Below are 8,406 nucleotides of genomic sequence, written 5' to 3'. Positions count from 1 at the left end.
GGGCGCTATTCCCAAAGTGCCCCAGGCTCTTGCCTTTACCTTGACAACAATCTGAAAAAGAAATTCACACTACACAACCAACTGCGGAGGAAAGGTTAATTTGTGGGAGGTCCTCATTATCCTAGGATAAAGAGTATCACATGCCACCCAAGCCAACCCCTACAAAAGATTGGGGTGAATCTAAAATTCCTGAAAACAGGAACCAAAATTTAATAATAGAGTGAAAAAAAAAAAAAGCTATGATCGGGGGTTTGCCTGGAATATTAAACAAGCATTTCGTTTATATGTTCTTTTATAGTTTAGGAAAAGTCAATTTTGCTTTCTGTTTCAGAAAACCTGGGGTGAAGCCATAATCATGCACAGTTTTTAAAACGAACAATGAATGTGTCAGGTGTTGAAGGGCGAGGTTCTATTTATGGTGCTTGATGATACTCTGTGGATTGTCCCTTAGACTGTGGCAGTGCGATGACAGAGTCACTTGACTCATTTTCCCAAGAGTTTCCCTTTGCTTTAAACTCACTCTGTTGCATGTCCGTTTCCTCTATCCTGCAATTTCCCTTCCTCGGTTGGTCACCTGTCCGAATCTCGCCCTTTGCTTGTGATACAAGCAATCACTAGACTTTGACAGACTGTGAAATCTGCCCCCCTCCTTTTTTGCAATATCACACCAGGTTGGATTTATTGTACGTGGATGCTAGTCCCTTGTCCCAAAGGACTCACCCCTCGAGAGAGTCACACGAAAGGCGAAATCACTCCCCTGTTGGCTCAGGAGATGTATAAGGGAGAATTAATTTCGACCGTGGCAAATTCATCCTCCATGGCTATTCATATTCTCATGTTATGATTATCTTGGATCCTTTGAGCAACTTTGTAAATATCAGGCTTTGGATAAAGAAATCCCCTTTTACTTCCCAGAACTGAATGATGGCCCATTTATTCTTTTCCAATAATACAAGACTAATCTTGAACTGGAGCCTAAAACTATAAATTCTCTTGAGTAACTAAAGCTTTGGCTGTATCCTCAATTTTTATTATACGCTGTTCTCATAATTATTTTCTGAGCATAAATGAAATTGCCATTTTTATTATATCTGAAAGATTTATTATACCCCAAAGATTTTTTTAAAGACAAATTTTCTCTTGATTTGTAAGTTATTCAATTGTTTTGTTGATCCTCTTATTTAATATCTAGCTTTATTGCATGGCAGACAATAGATGTTCTACTTTTTTGGAATATATTCACATGTCCTTTATTGCCTAATGTAAATTTGTGTGTAGGTGAAGGCTTCATGCATGTTTGAAAAGAATGCGTGTTCTTCAAGCAATACAGCACTAATAAATTTTATGCGTTAAATCACAGTTAGATATTCCTATGCAGAACTTTCTTGTCTTTTAAAAATAAAAGACACAATTTACATTTCATACAATTCACTGATTTTGAGGCATACAATTCAAAGTTTTCTGGTCTATTCCCAAGTCTGTACAGCCACCACTATATTCTAATTTTAATCTAATGTTGAAATCTACTTCAGACTTATGACTTAGTCCCAGTAAAGGGCACTTTAATCCTAAAAAACTCCATTCTGCCCCCTCTTTATGCTATTATTGTTATAAATATCACTCTTCTATATGTTAAAAACTCAATAATGCATTGTTACAATTAATGCATTATATAGTCTCACTTATTTTCAAGGAGCAGAGAAGAAGGGAAAGCAAGTACACTTGACCCTTGAACAACATGGGTTTCAATTGCTTGGGTCCACTTTTATGTGCATATTTTATACTGTACAGTCCTGGAAACGTATTTTCTCTTCCTTATGATTTTCTGAACAACACTTCCTTTTCTCTAGCTTCCTTTATTGTAAGAATATAGCAGATAACACATTGAACATACATAATGGGTGTTAGCCAATGGCGTATGTGATCAGTAAGGCTTCTGGCCAACAGTAGGATAGTAGTAGCTAAGTTTTGGGGGAATCAATATTATATGCAGATTTTCAACTGTATGGACATGTCCATGCCCCCAAACCCCGCATTGTTCAAGGGTCAACTGTGTATATTTTTAGAGTTGTTACAGTACCTTCTTGTTGACCCTTTCTGGTTCTCTTCATTTATTACTGCAGATTCAGATTACCACCTTTCCTTACCCCTGCATAGCTTTGCTCCTACTTTCCTTCTGTGTAAAGTTATTGTCAAATATATTGTATGTATATTTATTATAGACCCAACAGTACAATTATATACACATTGCTTTATAAATCAGTTTAGGGAAAACAGGAAAAGAAATATATAATTATGTGCTGTCTTTTGCAATTACTACATAATTAGCTTTACTGAAGCTCTGTGTGCGTGTGCGTGCGTGTGTGCATGTGCGTGACTGAACATTCAAATTACTGTCTGAGGTCACCTACTTTCTGCCTGAATGATTTTTTTGTCAGGCAGGTGGCCTTTTCAACAAATTGTCTCAAGTTTTGTATATCTCGGAATGTCTTTATTTGGCCTTCGTTTTTTAAAGATAATTTTAGTGTATATGAGATTATTGGTCTGACAATACTTCACTTTCCACACTTTGACTGTGTCATCCTACTTATCTCTGGCTTCCATTCTTTCTGATTAAAAGTTAGCTGTAAATCTTCCGGCCGACTCCTTGTGTGAGATGAGTCGTTTTCTTTCACTGCCTTAATGATTTTATCTTTGCCTTTGTCTTGCAACATTTTTACTATGATATGTCTGGGTGTGGATCTCTTTGGTCATCATACTTCAGAGTTTCTTGAGCTTCTTGGCTGATAGATTGATGTGCTTTTTTCAAATACATTTTTTTCTTAAATAAAGATGGTGAATTTTTTTTTTTAAGATTATTTACTTATTTATTTGACAGACAGAGATCACAAGCAGGCAGAGAGGCAGGCAGAGAGAGAGGGGGAAGCAGGTTCCCAGCTGAGCAGAGAACCTGATGAGGGGCCTGGAGGTCATGACCTGAGCCAAAGGCAGAGGCTCAACCCACTGAGCCACCCAGGCGCCCCTTTCCAAATAGTTTTAATGTTCCTTTCTTCTCTTCCAGCTAATTCTTTTATGTGTATTTTGGTGCATATAATAGAATCTTACTTTTTTCCCAAGGCTCTGTTATTTTTTGTTTGTTTGTTTTCTTCTTTATTATTACTTTTTTACTCTCTGTAGATGGATGTTGATCTGTCTTTATTTTTGACAAGTTGTTTCTGCCAACTCAATCTCCTGCTGAATCTGTCTCTCTAGTGAAGTTTTCATTTTCATTTTGATTATTGTACTTTTCAACTCCAGAATATCTGTTACTGTTTGTTTTTTTTTAAGATTTTATTTATTTATTTGACAGAGAGATCACAGGTAGGCAGAGCGGCAGGCAGAGAGAGAGGAGGAAGCAGGCTCCCCATTAAGCAGAGAGCCCCATGCGGGGCTTGATTCCAGGACCCTGAGACCATGACTTGAGCCTAAGGCAGAGGCTTTAACCCACTGAGCCACCAAGGCGCTCCTGTGTTGCAGTTTAAGTAATTTTATTCCTCACTGCTGTTCTCTATCGGATGAGACATTGCTATCATCCTCTCTTTTAATTCCGTAAGTATGAATTCCTTTAGTTCTTAGAACATATTTGTAATGGCAGCTTTGAAGTTTTTGTCTATTTCACCATGTAGGCCCTTTCAATGCCATGCCTTTGAAATATTTATCTGCTTGACCTGTCAAAAAAAAAAAAAAGAGGTATATTAAAATATCCCACTAAAAATGAGGTTTTGTGCTTTCTTCACCTTATATTTCTAACTTTCAGCTTTCCAAATTTCAGTGCTGTCACTAGGCGCGTAAAAACTTTTGATTTTGGTGTTTATTTTCTATTTTGGTGTTTTTTATTTTCAATTTTTTTTATTTTTTAAAGATTTTATTTATTTGACAGAAAGAGAGAGAGAGAGAGAGGGAGAGAGGGAACACAAGCAAGGGGAGTGTGAGAGGGAGAAGCAGGCTTCCCACTGAGCAGGGAGCTTGATGTGGAGGTTGATCCCAGGATCCTGGGATCATGACCTGAGCTGAAGGCAGACGCTTAATGGCTGAGCCACCCAGGTGCCCCTATTTTGGTATTTTTTTAAACGCTGAGCAGCTATAAATTAATATTTGGCATAATGAGCATCAGAATATGCACCCATCAAATTTAAGCAAAAGAACATATCACTAATTTTTTCACTTTTTATTTTGAAGAACAAATTTGGAGGATTCACAGTATCGGATATAAAGATATTACTATGTCAACATAATATGTCATTGTGGTATTAGCTCAAGGGTAGATAGGCAAACAGACCAAGTGCACAGAACAGGGAGTCTGGGAATAAATCCACACATATATAGACCCTTAATTTATAATAAAAGTGACAAATACAGAGTAGTGGATTTGGTTTGTAGAAGCTCCTATATTAACAGTCATCCTCTGTGAGTTATATATGTTACAAATATTTTGTCCCCATTTGCAGCTCATTCTTTAACTCTTTAGCTTAAATTATTCTTTTCTCCGTTATACAATTTTTTCTTTTTTCTTTTTTTTTTTTAATTTGTACATGGTCAAATCTGCTATTTTCTTTTTAAATTCTAGGTCTCATGAATTATTTAGGAGAAACTTCCCTGATCCATGTATATAGGAAAATGCTTTACTGTAATGATTGAAAAAGTTTTTTCTAACACTTAGATCCTTAACTCATCCAGAACTTCAGTAGTGCGCAGTAGGCGTCTAACAGCCAGCCGTCACGCTCACATCTGTTGACTGATCCTTTCTTTCACCCAGAAACTTAAAGGGCCATTTGCATCTTATAAGTTCCCACATGTAACTGCTGCTTTGGGGTTTTCTATTCCATTCCCCTGGTCTGTTTGTCTAGTCTTGGACCAGCATCCCGCTGCTTTAATAGCTATGACTTAAGGGTATATTTTGATTTTTGGGGTAGCACAAGTGCCTGTTCAGTATTTTTCCCTAGGCCTGTGGTGAGTTCAGAGGGTACCTTCTAAGGTCTTCTGAGTCTTAAAAAAAAAAACTGAGGCCAGGCAGAGCATATAGATTCTACAGAAATATCTTTGGTGCTAGCCTTCCTAGCAAGGACCACGAAAACACACTGGACAGAATTATTGCCTCCAGCTTCCTCTGGGCCCCATGATGCTCTGACGTTTCACTTTTCCAGAGTCAGTTCTCTTTCCTAAATTCTTGTTAGCTCTAATTTCACATGTAAGCATCTCTATAAACCACCATCTCTCCATGGACTCCTTGGGGATGAACTTTCCTTCTAATTTGCAAAAACACACCGTAATATGAGAACTTCTCAACTTCCTAATGGCAAACTTACAAACTTGCACCTAAATCTATTCTTTCCTCTTGTTAAAATGGGAGGACAGTCCTTCCCTCTCCCTATCAGGCTCTATTAAGCAAGATGTGGTCCTATGCCCTCCATCCCCCTTAGGGAATTGCTCCTGTCCATCCTCTCTATCTGTGTTTCAACATGCCTGTCCCTCTCACCCTTACACACCACACACACACACACACACACACTTTCACTCCACACTTCCTGCAGCCATCCTGTTATCTCCTCTTGCTCAAAGCCACACGTGTAGAAAAAGTTGTCTCAACTCATCATTTCTTCTCCTCCCACTCGTTTCTCTGTCTGCTGCCAAGGTCGCCTGTCACCTGTTAAATCTTTACTAATATTCTTGCCTCTGATCGTGCCCTCCTTCAATCTGTTTCTCACTGTAGCAGCCGGAACAATCCTTTGAAGTTGCAAATTTGGACACATTCTTCCTCTCGGTGAAAAGCTTTCATGACTTCTTACTGATCTCAGATAAGATCCAAACTCCTTGGCAAGGCCTCCGCTGTCAGTTTCCTTAATCTCTTCAGCCCTCTCCAACCCCAGGCTCTGCTCACAACTTGCTTCTCAATGTCCGAGACTGGCTCTCTGTGCCTCCCCTGGTCTTTCGTTTTGTAGCTTTGTCTGGCTCGCTCATACTTACTGCCTGGACTCCAGCGAGAAGATGGGAAGCGTTTCCTGACCTGCACCACCCCAAGACCAGATGAGGCCCCCTTCTTTGTGTTTCTCTGGCACCTGGCGCTTTATCCCTACGATGCGGTACTTACCATATCACACTGTGTATTTCTCTCTGTCTCCAACTAGACTGAAAACTCTTTTTTTTAAAAAAAATATTCTTTTTTTTTTTTTTTAAAGCTTTTATTTATTTGACAGAGAGATTACAAGTAGGCAGAGAGGCAGGCAGAGAGAGAGGGGGAAGCAGGCTCCCTGCTGAGCAGAGAGCCCAATGTAGGGCGCAATCCCAGGACCCCGAGATCATGACCGGAGCAGAAGGCATAGGCTTAACCCACTGAGCCACCCAGGCTCCCCTAGACTGAAAACTCTTGAGAGCAGAGATCATTTCCTAATCACCATCCAACACTGACATTGAGCAAAGTGCCTAGCACATGGCAGATGGTCTATAGATTTTAAAATAAGTGAATAGGGGCGCCTGGGTGGCTCAGTGGGTTGGGCCGCTGCCTTTGGCTCAGGTCATGATCTTGGGGTCCTGGGATCGAGTCCCGAATTGGGCTCTCTGCTCAGCGGGGAGCCTGCTTCCCTTCCTCTCTCTCTCTGCCTGCCTCTCTGCCTACTTGTGATCTCTACCTGTCAAATAAATAAATAAATAAAATCTTTAAAAAAAAAGAAATAAGTGAATAAATAGCTCCTGTAATAGCCTGGAAGGTCAGCATCATCTGTGATTTTTTCTTTTTTTTTGGTAACTAAAGAAGGCTGCTTATTTTTATCGTGGTGAAAAAACACCTATTATAAAATGTAATCTTGACCATTTTTAAATGTACAGCTTAGTAGAGTTAATGTGCATTTACATTGTTTTGAAACAGATCTCCAGAATGTTTTCTCTTGCAGAGCTAGAACCCATACCCAGCACACAACAATTACTCTTTCTTCTCCTCCCCCCACCCTATGTCCTGCATCTGTGAACTGGAGTCCTTTAGGTACCTCACGGAATGGAATTGTTCAGATTCTGTCATTTGTGACTGGCTTGTTTCACTTAGCGTCATATTTCCAAGTTTCATCCGCGTAGCGTGTTTATAGGAGTTCCTTTCTTTTTATTTCTTTTTATTATTATTATTTTTATTTAAATTCAACTAATTAACAGGTAGTGTATTATTAGTTTCAGAGGTAGAGTTCAGTGATTCATCAGTCTTATATAACACCCACTGCTAATTATATCATGTGCCCTCCTTAATGCCCATTCCCCAGTTACCCCATGCCCTGAACCCCCGCCTGCCCAGAATTCCTCAGTTTGTTTCCTGTGATTAAGGGTCTCTTAATCACAGAAGGTGATTAAGGTATTTCCTGTGACTAAGGGTCTTCCTCTCTGATTTTTTCTGGTTTTATTTTCCCCCTCCCTTCCCTATTTTCCTCTGTTTTGTTTCTTAAATTCCATATATGAGTGAAATCTTACCATAACTGTCTTTCTCTGATTGACTCTGATGGATTTCTTTCTTTTTAAGGCTTCAGAGGACTCTACAGTGTAGCTATAACACATTTTGTTTTTCCATTTGCCCACTGATGGACTTTTGGGTTGCTTCCACCCATTGGTGACTTTTTATGGTTTTCTATAGTATTTATAATTCTGTTTTTTTATAAGTTTCCAACCCTACAACGTTTAAATACAGTACTTCAGATAATATAAGCAAACATATGCTTTCTAGAAATATAAGAGGCTTTATTAAATATAGTATTTTGTTGTTATAAAGTTATTTGACTCTTTCTAATAAAAATTTATCATTAGAATGCATATATAACTCATATGTATTTCACTGTATAAATCCTTGTTAAGAGTAAAAACACTTACATAAGACTAGGTATCAATCAGTTTAATTTATACAGAAGAACGAATCTAATAAGATTCATCTTTCTAAGGTCAAATTAACTTAGAAGTATAAGATTCTTAGTTGAGAGTCTGCACCTATATGTCAAAAAACTATATATATAAACTATATATAACATATATGTATAAACTAATTCAATAAATGGGAACATAGTATCATATAGAATTTATAACATATATATCTCTTCCAAAGCAAAGTGTGTATCTCTCTTTGAAAGAAGAAACACAAGTAATTAATCTTAATTTTATTCAAACAACAGACAGCCCAGAGGAGAACATTTTTAATCAACACCTGAGATCAGGTGGGGATGGATAGAGTTCTGTGCACTAATGGTCAAATTATAGCACAATCCATACAAACAGGCATTCAGTTCCTCAAGGGAAAAAAGACAAAAGAAAGAAAGGTGACTGGAAAACAACAACAACAGACAAAACCCAGTAATAATTCAAGTCATCATCCTGTTCCTTTAAGCAATTATCCACGTTAGG

Source organism: Mustela erminea, chromosome 19 (genome assembly GCF_009829155.1).
Source record: "Mustela erminea isolate mMusErm1 chromosome 19, mMusErm1.Pri, whole genome shotgun sequence".
NCBI lineage: Eukaryota > Metazoa > Chordata > Mammalia > Carnivora > Mustelidae > Mustela > Mustela erminea.
Note: the sequence above shows the minus strand (reverse complement) of the source record.